Consider the following 13,949-nt stretch of genomic DNA (forward strand, 5'->3'; position numbering starts at 1 on the left):
CATCCACTCATCTACCTAACCGTTGTGTGTGTGTGTGTGTGTGTGTGTGTGTGTGTGTGTCACACATCGAGTTAAAAAGACAATTTTATAGCGCGTTGTTTCTCAGGCTTACGAATGTCGCAGGAATCCCCACACGTGTTGAGGTGACGCTTATTAAGTTATTGGGCAGGGTAGTGTGTGTGTGTGTTATCGCTAATTTTTTTTTTTTCTCTCTCTCTCTCTCTCTCTCTCTCTCTCTCTCTCTCTCTCTCTCTCTCTCTCTCTCTCTCTCTCTCTCTCTCTCTCTCTCCTATATTTACATATTTACGTGTGTGTGTGTGCGTGTGTGTGTGTGTTTAAAGCAGAGCACAACTCCGCACGCTTTCAGGCAATGACGTGCCGGTGACGTGTGTGTGTGTGTGTGTGTGTGAAGCCACGCTCTTTCCACCAGTGATTATTAACCTTTGTGTGTCTGGCCAATGGTAACACGATACGTCACAGTTTAGGCAGGCGGGAACCACAAGGTGGGGACTGGGAATCAGTTGGGCCCTAGTTGTCGTGGAGAGAGGGTCGATTGCGTATACCGTTACTGGAATTATTTTACTACAATATTACGTTACTAAGTTAATTCAACGATACCGTTTGTGTTCATACGGCTTATTACAGCAGTCTGCACGGCGTCTGGCAAGCCTTGTAAGCAAAGTACATCTGGTAAGGTTATATTGTGTTGGTTACATTAATGATCTTAGGGATCATGGTACTTTGTGTTCATTTATGTTAGGTTGGTACCCTCACACACACACACACACACACACAGGCATGGAAGAGGAATTAGAGGGGATGAGTAGGCGTGACCCTGGTGAGGAGGAGGCAGGGAGGAGCAGGAGGCAGGGGGGAAAGAGGAGGAAAAGGTGATCTGTCTTGGAGTAGCATGGAGCATACACACACACACACACACACACACACATCCAAAATTAATCCAGAAAATAGATAACCTCCAAAATAACCTTAAATAATAAGTGAGGAAGATTGACGGCCACCTTTGTTTTCAGCTGAGGTCCCTTTCCCCAAGCCACCATGATAGTTTGTCAGAGTCAGGCCGCATTCTAATATTTATTGTTTTTTAACTAGTTATTTTGGTTAAAAGTAAGTTTTCATGATTTCTAAAATGATTTAGTTATGTTTTAGGTGTTGTTCATATGTATGTTAAGGGAAGTATATTGATTATGAGGTTGCTTGTAACGGTCGTTTTCTCGGCCACTTTAAAAATTGTTTTAATGCTTTTTTTTTTTTTTTCATTTCAGCCGTTAGCTAACATTTAATTGCTTCTAAAAATCGTTCATGATTTTTTAATTGTTTTCCATTCCTGTTCAGCTAGCTATGTGGACTTTTAGAGTGATTTATAGGCATGATAAAAGTCGAAAAGTTGACATTTTGTATTATTTTATTTCTTTATTTCAGCTTGTAACTAACTTTTGATTGTTTGTAAAAATAATCTGATTTTTTAAAGTGTTTTCATTCCTAATAGATCAGATTTATGGACTTGAGAGTATATTTTTTACCGTGTTCCAACACTTTTTTAATTACTTTTTTTTCAAATATTTTTATCATTAGTCAGGCTGAAAATATTTTCTTATTCCCGGTATTTGTTAAAGTTCATGGCAATTCAGAAAATGTAAGGCATTCCATCCTAACTCCATTTTTTCGAGGGGTCAATTTCATATAGGATCGCACTACGTATATAAGCTGTGACGTCATCATTCGCTACTCCAAGACAGGTCACCCCCCTCCACTTCTCCCGCCAACTTGTTCTTATCTGCCCCGTTCCTCTCCCCCTGCGTGGGTCACCCCTCTCCCCTTTACCTCTTCCTTCCTCTCCCTGCCCGTGTGTGTGTTTGTGTGTTGGGATATTGCAATGTACTCGTACTCATAATCAAACCCAATCCTGCTACTGCTACCACTACTACTACTACTACTACTACTACTACTAGTAGCGCTGCTGCTGCTGACTCTAAGCTTAGTTCTCACAAGAGTTTGTAATGAGCACTCCTCGTATTTCTTCTTCTCGATAGCCAGGAGCGAGTCCACAATCGTTTTTACTCCAAGCACATAAAAATCATAGCCACAGCAGCCAGACTGTTCGTCGGAGGAGGACTCCACCGTGATTGTTTTGATGGTGCGGGCCGGCGGCTGCTCTCGACCACATGAATGCTTTCGGCTGAAACCTGCCGGCAGTTCCATGTAGCTGGAGCTAGCCGGGAGGAAAAATTGCTCCGTGTAAACCCGCCTTTAGTGCTGACGATGGTAAAAAGAAAACGAGTGTTAGCAATTCCACCATTTGCCTCACTACTGTTATTAATCATTTGTTCCTCTAGTTATCATAGTTAGGTAGTTATCATAGTTAGGTATGTAATGTTTACATTCTAATACTTGTGAGTGATGATTTTTATCTGAATCTTGGTTACATCAGTGGTTTGTGTTCATGTCGACGTTTTGGTGGGCGGTGGTGGACGTATCGCTAACCAATAGTAAATTCTTGAGAGATGGACATGATGTCACCACCAGCCAATCACAGCCTCCGCCTTGCTTCCTTCACGTCGCGCGGCGCGCATGCCAGTCAAGTTCCCCAGTCCTCAGTCTGCTACTCACTCCACTTCTCCACCTGGCACGGGCTGTGGGTTGGTTACTGCGGTGTTCTTTTCTCCGTTAAGTGTTGGAATCGCAGCCCCGCACGGTGCGTCTGTGTGTGCGTGTGCTGCGGTGTAAGTGTTGCGTGCAGCTGCAACCGCGAGAGAAGGGCTGTGTGGTGCTGTGGCTTCTGTGAGCTGCAGTTGCTGTCACCTCGGCAGTCGTCGCCGGCTCGGGTAGGTAGTACAAGGTGAGGGGCGGAGGAAGCCGTGTCTTCGTAGTGTGTGTGTGTGTGTGTGTTCAGTTTTAATTTTTTTTCACCTGGGGATCGGACCTCATGAGCCATGTTCTCTGGCTGCTGATTTTGTCATGTTGAGTCTCTCTCTCTCTCTCTCTCTCTCTCTCTCTCTCTCTCTCTCTCTCTCTCTCTCTCTCTCTCTCTCTCTTCGTATTTGAGCTCATTCGGGGCACTCAGGGTATTCTTTCCTAGTCATGACTCAACAAAGCTAGTGAAGAGGCCGCTGCGGGGATTAACAAGGCTGTTGTGTTCCTGCCGCCCACCACCACTTGCTCGGCGTTGCGTCTGTTAATTCACAAGTCGTCTCCTTATTGGTATTAACTCGGCCTGCAATCATCAGCGGCAGGACGAAAGCACGGATTAGCATAATGAGTGGAAGACGAGCCTAGTGTGGGTTACAGGGAGGGACGAAGTTGAGCTTCCCACGCAGCTTTTCCGCTTGTGTTGTATTTAACAAATGGTTTGCTAATATACTAGTTCATGGTGACCTTTAACTCTTTATACACTATAGTATTGCTTGTTACGTATGGGGTGGATGAAATAATCACATACGTCTCCAGCAGCTTAAGGACACTGGTGTCGTGTTGCCAGAAGCTGGTGGTCCTCTAAGTCAACGTAAATGACCAATAATTTGAAAAATTATACAAGCACGATTGTTATGTACTTATATTGACATAACCTGCATCACAAGGCCGTGTACCATCACTGTCTTCTTGTGAGTTTTTATTAAGAGTTAATTTGGAATTTTCGTCATGATAGCATTGTATTCCCATCAATTTTCTTGCCAGCAGTTCTAAACCACCGTAGTGAGTGGCAGTGCAGTGGGACTGCGACTTTCATGCCTCACCCCCACCCACGTTCAATTCTCCAGCCAGGAGGAACAAGCCACCTCCACGACTTCGTTTGTATAAAACTATGCATACATTGACCTGTTCTTGCTTGTCTGAATTCACCATAGCGTTTTTCACTGAGTGTGGTTGCTAACTCGTGAAGCACTCCGAGACGAGCACACGAGGCAAATACTCGTGACCCGCTGCAGCCCATGCCACGACGCCAGGTGCGGGCGACGGCGCTCACCCGCCGTTTGGAGACACTCCCAACCCTGATATCGCTGACGCACGCGGCAACATTCACACACTGCTCATTCCTGGGAATGAGTGCCGGTATTAAGCGGTGAAGGTGGTTCTGTGTGGCTTGGAAGTGATGGCACTAGTGTTGGTGGCAGTGTGCGTGGTGTCATGGATGGGAAGGCTGGCTGGCGTGAGGCATCGCCGCCACTCCTGCTCTGCTTCATTTGGTAATACAGAGCGATTCTGTGGCAGATGTCGGCACGGTGAAGTGTTGCCCATTAGCTCATCAGGAGTGGATGAAGCGAGGCGTGAGTCGAGGCAGTGTTTCAGCCAATCAGTCTTCCCCTCCCCCTCACACCACCCATCGCCCCTCATCACCCCCACCCCCACTCTTCCCCATCACCTCCCGCGCTGCTCCCCACTGCCTCGCTGCCACCCACTCTTACCGCACCACTGATAATAATGCTCGCTTACTACGTAAAACCAATATGGCGCATGTTCCAGTCTGTATCATGAATCATCCCATCAACAAGACTCGAGTCATGTTGATGGGATGACATCAGTGTCAGATGGTGGCTGGACTTGTGAGTGTCGGGCAGTACTGGGCTTGCATTCTCATCATTTTCCATCATTTTCCAAGTCTTATCTCCACTACTTTTAACAGACTGGCGCAAGTTATGAGTATGAGTTAACAAGGGTGTTTTAATGTTTGTAAGTGATAGTTTAACAAGGACTGCACCGTCAGCGAACAAAAATTCACGAGAACCTGCGTAATCATCTCCGTTTCCTTTGAAAATAGACATTAGACAAAACCTAAACGTAGTCATTTTTGTGCCTGAGTCCTTGACCGCCGCGCGCACCCTGGCAGAGGAGCGGCGCCATCCATCACGCGGGTGTGGTGCTCGGTGGCGGCGGTGCAGTGGCGGGTGCTGACAGACGCACTGCCTCCCCATGAATAGATGTAACATGTTAAAGAGTCAATTTATAGCCTGTCGACGCCCTGTTTAGTGATGCAGCGCGGCGGTGATGCTTTTCGGTCAATCAGGGAGTATACAAGCAGTAGAGGTCATGGCTTTCACTTTATGAACAGTATGCAATATATATAGGGTGGCGGTGGTGGTGGTGGTGGCTATGACCTTGTTGGGGATAGTGTGGCATGTGGTAGACCTGCTGCTGCTGGTGGTGGTGATAGTAATGGTGTGGCGTGCAGTGATAGTGGTAATGGTGGTGATGTGTCCCCCTCAATCCCCCCTCTCTCTCTGTCCTGGCTTTCAACACCTCACTCGCCAGCCACCAAGGTCCTTTCACGGCGCGGCGCATTGTGGCTGGCTGGTAATTGGTGCCTCCTTCCGTCATCCCCTGCCTGTGTTCATGGATCTGTCGCCGCCACCACCTGATTAGGGGTGTAGAGGTGATGGTAAGAGGGGTAGTAGTAACAAACAGCAACATCATAATTATTATTATTATTATTATTATTATTATTAGTAGTAGTAGTAGTAGCAGCAACCAGCATACCATTGCCCTCAAAACTACGAGTCTTACTTTTAGCATTGTGTCTTTTGAAGGGACTACTACTACTACTACTACTACTACTACTACTACACTACTGGGCACCCAGCACACACACACACTCCGAAGGACCTCAGCTTACTGTTCCTCCACTGCAGCACGTACCACAGGATCCTCGAAAGTCAGAGTTTGAGTGAGCCTTTTCCAACCCACTAACTCGCTGCAAGGAACAATCAACTCATTCTTCCAGACACTCATCTTCATGGCTGGTTGGCGATGTGAGACTTGTGGTCATTCTTAAACGCTTTGTGTTCTCATAAGCGATATTTTCAAAGGCCACGGAGATGATTGGTTAGATTCTAATACATATGTTTCCCCCCCCCCGTTCATTCATGAAAATCCTTTAAAATCCCAGTAAGTCTATCAGAGCCTGTTAAACTAGGATTATTATATGAAAAACCGACAAACCCCTTTAACTTTCACTAGTGCCTGTCAAACTAGCATGAAAATTATGAAAGGCAAATTTGACAATCGCAAACTCACAATAGCATTTTAGTAGACTACCACTGGAATCCTGAAAACACCCTTGAAAACCCCCAGATACTTCCACTAGACCCTGTTAAACTACCTTGAACACACCCTTGAAGACCCCAACAACTTCCACGAGAGCCTGTTAAACTACCATTAGAATCCTGAAAACACCCATGAAAACCCCAGGATCTTCCACCAGACTCTGATGAAAGTAGGCGATGTAAGACGACAAAACGTTAGAGAACAACCTGAGTCTTCCGGGACGTGGGCGGAGGGAGAGAGGGAGCGGGGGAGAGATGGAGGGATGGAGGGATGCCAGGAGTAGCCCATCACCTGGCCCATTGACGTCTCCAGTAATTACCTGTCGCCGGCCCACATCGCGCGTCACTCAGCGGGCCTCCACCTCAACACATCTTCATCCACCTGCTATCATCGACACACTCCCGGCTGGCCTCCTCTCCTCAACTCCCTCTCATTGTTTTAGTTTATCTTTCTTTCCTTTCCTCTCCTCTTTCTTTATGTTTTATTGTGTCCGTTACTCTTCCTTATATTTTTTGTTGTTGTCTTGCTTTTTCTTGATGTACCTGCTATCTTCGACACTCCTGCTGCTTCTGCTCGCCTCCTGCCTTCAGCTTTCTCCCGGTGTTTTAGTTTATCTTTCTCTCCTTTCCTCTCCTTCTCATTCGGTATATTTTATTGTGTCCGTTACTCTTCCTCGTATATTTTTTTCTCTAAGTCCTCCTTTTCTTCATTTATTCCTGCTCTTCCTCTCCTCCCGCCGCCACACCTCTCTCCTATTTCTTACATTTTCTTCCACTTTTCTTATATTTTCCTTCACGCCTGATATCTTTCCTCCCCATGTCTTTATCCCCTCCTGTCTTGTTCCTTCCTCCACAGTGTCTCCTTCCCTCTCCTCCTCCTCCTCCTCTCCTTTCTTCCCGTGTCTTTGCCCCCTCCTCATTCCCTCTCCCTTCCAGCGGGCGGGAGGGGGCTGGGGTCCTTAAGGGGAGAGCAGCGTCAGTGTAGGGACAAGTGCCTCTATCTTGTCGGGTCGTCCAGGGAACTCTTGACTGCTGGTCGATGGTGCCAAGTACTTCCTGCTGACTCGATTCCTTTAGATACTCACGTGACTGTTAAAGAGAGGCGATGGTCCAGATGATTAAACGACCGCATTTATTCATTTACTGGTATAAGTGGTGGTAGTGATAGTAAGAGTAATTGAGTCGAAAAAGAAAGGTTTACTTGATAATTTATTTTGGTTTACTTGATAATTTGTGACTTCTGTGTAACTTTTCCTAGCGAATTTACTGGGATATAGGGGGTGGGTAGTGATAGCTGTAGTGAGGTTGTAAGAGTAATTGAGTCGAAAAAGAAAGGTTTACTTGATAATTTTGGTTAACTTGATAATTTGTGTCTTCTGTGTAACTTTTCCTAGCGGTGCGTCACTGAACCACTCATCCCTCGACTTGGCTTCAGGTTACGGGTTATTGAAGGGCCGTAATAACTCCAGCTGGCGGTCAATGGCTGGTAAAGATTTGATGACGTCAGACGCATGTCGGGATTCCCTGTGACGAGGAGGCGACGCGAGCATTTTTGGGACAGCTCTTGGTGACTGGTGGAATGCTTGCCTAGGGTCACATTCCCAGACACTGCCGCTCTGCTCTGTGATGGTGCGTTTTTGTAGACCTTCTTGATTATAGTGCAAGTCCTAAGGTACTCTCCCCCTCCCCCCCACACACATTTCCCTTTTAATGCAGCCTTTTGACTTCTTTTTAGGGACTGGTATCTTCAGTTTGCCTTTTATCCAGCCTTTTCGTTGCCCTTAGCCAAAACCCCTCTTACACACACACACACACACACACACACACACACACAGTTGCTAACCCTCACGATAAGCTACGGTATCAGATCCAAGAGAACTGAGAGGTGCTGGAACATTGAAAGCCAACACTCCTCTCTAAGCACTGGCACCGTAATGCAGACAATGTTCTTCACCACAAGTCATTCCCTCGATGAGTGTCCTGAGGCGCCACAATGCACACCTTACGTCGCCTTACCTCGCCTATCTCTCTGCGCCTCGCCTCTCTCCTGAAGGTGGTCTTCCTTTCGAAATACTTTTTTATACATTTTTTCCCTCACTTCGTCCCGAGTTGTCCTTGGCCGCCATTTTTCATCTGTTTGAGAGGAAAGAAATATTTTGAAACCCGCACCACATCAGAGAGAGAGAGAGAGAGAGAGAGAGAGAGAGAGAGAGAGAGAGAGAGAGAGAGAGAGAGAGAGAGAGAGAGAGAGAGAGAGAGAGAGAGAGAGAGAGAGAGATCATCAGTGTATTTCTTCGTGAAGGAAGGTAAAAAAAAAAAAGGAAAGGGGAAGACTGCGGGCCAGAAAGAGGAGGAGAAGGAGAAAAAAAAAATAGAAGATGAAAAGATATAGTTAGAGGAGGAAGAGAAAGAGGAAAAGTTAGGAGAAGAATTACTGATATTTTCCTTCGTTTTTTGGTGTAAGGCAAAGGATTATTTTCTGTGATGCGTTGTGGATCTCATTAAAGCGAGAGAGAGAGAGAGAGAGAGAGAGAGAGGGAGAGGGAGAGGGAGTGGAGGTGCTATCAGCGTGTTGAAATTTATTGTAATCATTGTGTTGGCTAATATTCTCTCTCTCTCTCTCTCTCTCTCTGCTCAGGGTTTTTCATAATTTTTTTTGTTTTTCTTTTTTGTTTTTCACTTTTTTATTTTCTTCTTTTCTTCTTCTCTATACAATTACAGCACGAAGGAAAGAAATGTTATAATGGACTAAGAAAAAATGCGTACAGAAGAAAATTCCAACAATAGCAACAAGAGGAACAAGAGGAAGAGGAGGAGGAGCAACAAGAGGAACAGGAGGAGGAGGTGGAGGAGGAGGAATTTCTCTTAGTCTGACCTTTATTATTTTTTAACAAGTATATTTTCTTTTTATCGTGTTTATTCTTTTGTTTTTTGTTCTTCCGGTTCATTCTCCTTCATCTCGTATTTTTCCTTTTCATTTTTTTCATGTCCTTTTGTTTATCATGTTACTTCTCCCTTGCTCTCTCCTCCTCCTCCTCCTCTTTATTGTTAACATTCTACTTTATACTCTTCTTTCCTTTCTGTTTCTTCCTCTTCCCTTCATTACTTCTCATCACCGTCTTCCTCCTCTTCTCATCTTTCTTCTTGTTCCCTTCCTCCTCCTCCTCCTCCTGCTCTAGGTAATGGAACCATCTGTCGTGGGGCGCGTCGCGGTTACCAGAGAGAGAGAGAAAGAGAGAGAGAGAGAGAGAGAGAGAGATGGGAAGATCATGGTATAGATGTGATACTTGGTAGGAAGAGATGAAAGAGGGAGGGGGAAAGAAAGAGGAGGAAAAGGAAGGGAGGGAGAGGAAGGGAAGTAAGGGGGGAAGAAGATGGAATAGGTGCAGAGGAAAGAAGGAAAAATAATGAAGGAAAAGAGATTGGGAACAGAAAGGCAGCCACATTTGGAAATGAGGAGGGAAAGGTGAAATGATGGAAAGATGGATGAGGCAGCTGGAAGGGAAGGGAGGGAAAGGAGTGGAGGTGAAGGGAGGCGGGAAGCGGGAGGTGGAGAGGGAGAGGGAGAGGGATACAGGTGACAGACAAGGAAGAGTGAAGGGAAGGTTTTCTCGTCTTTCGATTCCATGTTGTTGAGATTTTGTTGTTGTTGTTCCTCTTCCTCTTCCTCCTCTCTTTCTCAACATCTTCCTCTTCTTGTTCTAGTTCTTCTTCCTTAAAGAGTGCAGCTTAGAATAGAGAGATTTTTCCTTCTTGGTTAGTGAAATAAACCATTCTAAGACTGACTCCGCTCATCCTGTTCAGTGTGTGTGTGTCAGTGGAGGCTGAGGGATTGGCGCCGTGGTCTGTGTTGCTTGGAAGGCTCGGTAACATAGGCGCTGACGTGTAATTCAGTCCTCCCATCAAGCGCCACCGGGAAGAACGGACTGGAAGTTGTAAGGAAACGGGATAAAAGGAAGTGAAGTTAGATTTTTTTTTCATTGTCGTTGTACATAGATCATGTTGTAACCGTAATGGTAATGATGACCACGCTGACAGCACTGCCATCCCTACCGCTCAGTCTTGAAGCCTAGCGCATGAAGGGTGGCGGGGAGGGCCTCCCTGCTGCCAGCAACCCGTGCCCTCGTGCTGTGTCGAGGCAGTGGTGTGTCAACGAAACTGTCTATATTCGCATTGTTTTTGCGCCGCGAATGACGTTGGTGAAAGTATATCAGGCCAGGCCCGATATATCCTCCCTGTCAGCGTGAGGCCGCGGCGCCCAGTGCTGTGGCCGTAAAGAAAAGTGTGTGAAGTCTTGCATATGGAAAATAAGTGCTGTATAGAATGACGGTAATAGGAAAGCATTTTCATAAAGCAATCTGTGGAAATTTTGGCATAGATCTGCATTAATGTTTTGTCTTTTATTGAAGATAAGTCGGATATTTTGTCGTTTTGAAAACAAGTAGGAATTTAAAAAAAATGAGGAGTGACGACACGCACGCAGCCTGTCTGCTGGTTTGGGGTCTCCGTGGTCGTGGCCTCACCACACTGCCGTCCCGCCGCTGTTTGGTATTTGTGCAAGCCTCTGGGGAACGTGCCAGGAGGGCCATGGGCACCGGTGTGGCACACGCGTGACGAGGTGCTTCGCGTACAGCGTCTCGGGGCCGCCACGCTCACTACTTAGCAAATTTTATTGCCGCCCAGGAAAACTGTTCGGTTTAGGTATTGGTAAATTGTAATGCTACCACTCACAGGGTGTCCGTGCGGCCGATTTTCGTAAGCTCTGTACACATTGCAGGAAAAAGCCTTCATGTTAAGTCATATCTTCTTAACATTATCGAGCGCACCACCCTACCGTAGGAAAAAAAAAAAAGAGAAAAATCTTGAGGCAAGTCTTGGAGGTCCTCGGCCGCCCTGCCGCCGCCCCATGCTAACGTCTTGAAGAGAGGAAACTTTTATAACGGGATCACTGACTTTACCCATCAATCACGGTTATGAACCTTACTTTTTCACTCACAAATCTTAACATTTCCTGAGTGAGTTGCCCGCGGGGCTGCCAGACACCTCCACCCACTGCCAAACACCGTCCCCCACGACACTGGCGCGTCATAACCTAGTTAGTGGCAGACGTGTTTGATGCTCGACTGTGAGTCTGTGATCACGCTCTTCGAACCTCGCAAAACTGAACTCGTTGAAACATCTATGTGTGTCGAGCGGGAATGGAAGCCTTGTTAGGGGGAGGCGATGGGGCGCCGCGTCCTACATGCTCAGGCCTCCACTACAGGTGACAAGCGCTTCACGACCCAGTGCCGCCACTCACGGCCTGTAGAGTAATTAAGATGAGGCGGACAGGGACTAGCGTGTATGAGCCGCCAGTCTGACTTAAGGAGCGTTGAGGAAGACTGGCACATCGTTATATTTATTGTAGTAGATGTGAAATTTAGTTGTACATCTCTTCCATCTGATATCAGGTATATTATACTCGTACACACACACTCTCTCTCTCTCTCTCTCTCTCTCTCTCTCTCTCTCTCTCTCTCTCTCTCACTAACTCTATCTTTGAGTGACGGCCGCAATTTGCTGGCGAATAATCCTCGTGGGCTTTGTGAAGTCGTCAGGCAGCAAATCCTGGCGGGGCAGACAGTAGGCTGCAGGGTTTAGCGCGTGGTGCATGGCTGGAGGTGCGTCGAGGGTGGGTGTTGTGAACGGGGTGGTGTACAGGGAGGAGTGAGGAACGGAATGGGAAAGGAGGTAGAATGAGAGGGAGTGATGAGGGGAGAGTTACTCGTAGCCCTGCACTGACTCCCCATTCACTCACTCACGACTCAGGACAGAACAAGCAGACTTCATGGCCTCCTCCTCCTCCTCCTCCTTTTCCTCCTCCTCCGCCGCCGCCTCCTCCTTCTCCTTCTCCTTGCACTTAAGACGAAGCCCCTGACGACCCTCTACGCCGGCGCTGGTTATCCCCGCCCCAGTATGTGTGTGTGTATGTGTGTGTGAGGGGGTGGTACTGCCTGAATGAGATACTACTAAACTTGGCGTGATAATTAACAGGTAAACACGTGCAGTAATCTACTTAAACCTGTAGGGACCAGAGAGAGAGAGAGAGAGAGAGAGAGAGAGAGAGAGAGAATCACCTGGGAGATACCACGTGAGATCGTTAAACGCAAGTCAGTTGGGATGAACATGCCAGGGCGAGGTGGCGTGTGTGTGTGTGTGTGTGTGTGTGTGTGTGTGTGGTTGGCGGGGGAGGAGGGGGACAGGAAGCAGCCTTATTCTGAACTCATGATACATTGGTTTAATATATTGTAATGTTTTGTAATTTTTATTTCACCAAGCAATTAATCGCATTACTATTTTTTTTATTAGCGTGTTTCGTCAACTTAAAACTATAATGAGAAGGTTTTTTAAGTTATTTTCTGCATTTATTTTTACTTCATTATGTTTCCATGTAATGCTGTGGAGTGTTTTCATGTTCTTTGTTTGATTATGGACTGGAAAGAGTCGATAATTTTTGTGTGTACTTTTAATTCCGTATATTTCCATGTTTAGTGCTGCTGGATGCCTTCGTGCTGTACCGTTCCCTGGGGGCGCGTCATGTGTGTGGCTCAGACTCGTCACTCACTCTGGCTGAACACACGTGGCCTTTCCTGCTCTCATGAACGTCCTGCACAAAAGTGATCTGTAAGAAAACAACATTATCACCAAAGAGAATCGTTACTTTTTATTTTTTGAAATAATTTTTTTGTTACTGTTTTTTCCTTCAGTTCAAAACAATATTCCAGTTGATGAAATATTGGGAAAGTTATTTTATCGACACTTCTTCGATGATTTTCACGGAGTTTTTTTTTTTATTTTCTTTTTTCCAAGCGAGGAAGTGGAGGCGTTCAAAGCGTGTTTCTTTCTGAAGTGAATCGTCACGCTTGAGGAATTCAAGGCGTTTGTGAGCGACACTCTTTTGGTTCATTTCTTTGTAACCTTTCTTGCCTGAGCTGATGGATTCCCTTCAGCGAGATTTGTACCAGGCTGCTGCATCCTCCAGGGAAGGACTGTGTTTGAAGTCTGTCTGTACACGTGGTGGTAGTGGTAGTGGTTGTGGTGATGGTGCTTTGAAGGTGCTACTACTACTACTACCACTACCACCACCACCACCACCACCACCCACTACTACTACTACTACTACCACCACTACCACTACTACTACAACTACTACTACCAAACCGTTCACTTTCTCGCCATCATAAGTGACAATAAGGTAACAAGACAAAAGTTCCCGCCATCTGACCCGTCCCTCTGTGTGGCTGCGTATTGCCCTTGTTTGAATGCGTGTGCCTGTACCTATTGTTGATCTCTTTATGTATACTTTGTCTGCCTCATTTACTTACCTGCTTGTCATTTATTTTTTGTAGTCACGGTAAGAGGTACTGTAGAATATTTCCACCATGATTGTAGAATTGGTTTGCACACTCGGTAGGAAGTAATGTCGAATATTTTCATCCGCTAGCGACTGTACCTGAACATTGACACACTAAGGACTACATAACACGGATGACAGGCTCGGTGAACGTCCCTTCGTAATGATACCAAGCATATCTGTACTTGCTTCATGATGGAGGCGCTGCTGAGTGACGGCTGGATCGGCTCTGTGTCTTCGTGGTGACTGAAGGGCTCGCCAGGGACACATTGATGGGGTTAACGTGTCTTGAGCGCCGTGAGTCAAGCGTCCGTCATATCAACGTCACCAGCCCGCCTGCCCCTCCTCTGTTTCTCCTACTGCGACTCTGTGCTTTCTGTGGCCGTGTTCTTGTGGTGTGCTTGTTGTTCAGAGAGAGAGAGAGAGAGAGAGAGAGAGAGAGAGAGAGCGCCATAAAGTGTCTCAGCCACCACATTGCCTGAAGGAGTCCCCGCCACCAG

General features: G+C 46.5%; 1 long non-coding RNA gene across 7 annotated transcripts in view; it reads left to right on the top strand.

The window, feature by feature from the left end:
- Positions 1 to 517: 517 nt before the first annotated feature.
- LOC135106296 (uncharacterized) overlaps positions 518 to 13,949 on the top strand; it is a 17,629-nt gene continuing 4,197 nt past the window's right edge. The window contains exons 1-4 of one of the 7 annotated variants that reach the window (XR_010271246.1): positions 518 to 672; positions 7,492 to 7,685; positions 8,778 to 8,900; positions 12,588 to 12,719. This is a non-coding gene — a long non-coding RNA (uncharacterized LOC135106296). The other 6 variants (XR_010271250.1, XR_010271245.1, XR_010271251.1 and 3 more) reach the window with 6 other exon arrangements.

Source organism: Scylla paramamosain, chromosome 13, assembly GCF_035594125.1.
Source record: "Scylla paramamosain isolate STU-SP2022 chromosome 13, ASM3559412v1, whole genome shotgun sequence".
Taxonomy (NCBI): domain Eukaryota; kingdom Metazoa; phylum Arthropoda; class Malacostraca; order Decapoda; family Portunidae; genus Scylla; species Scylla paramamosain.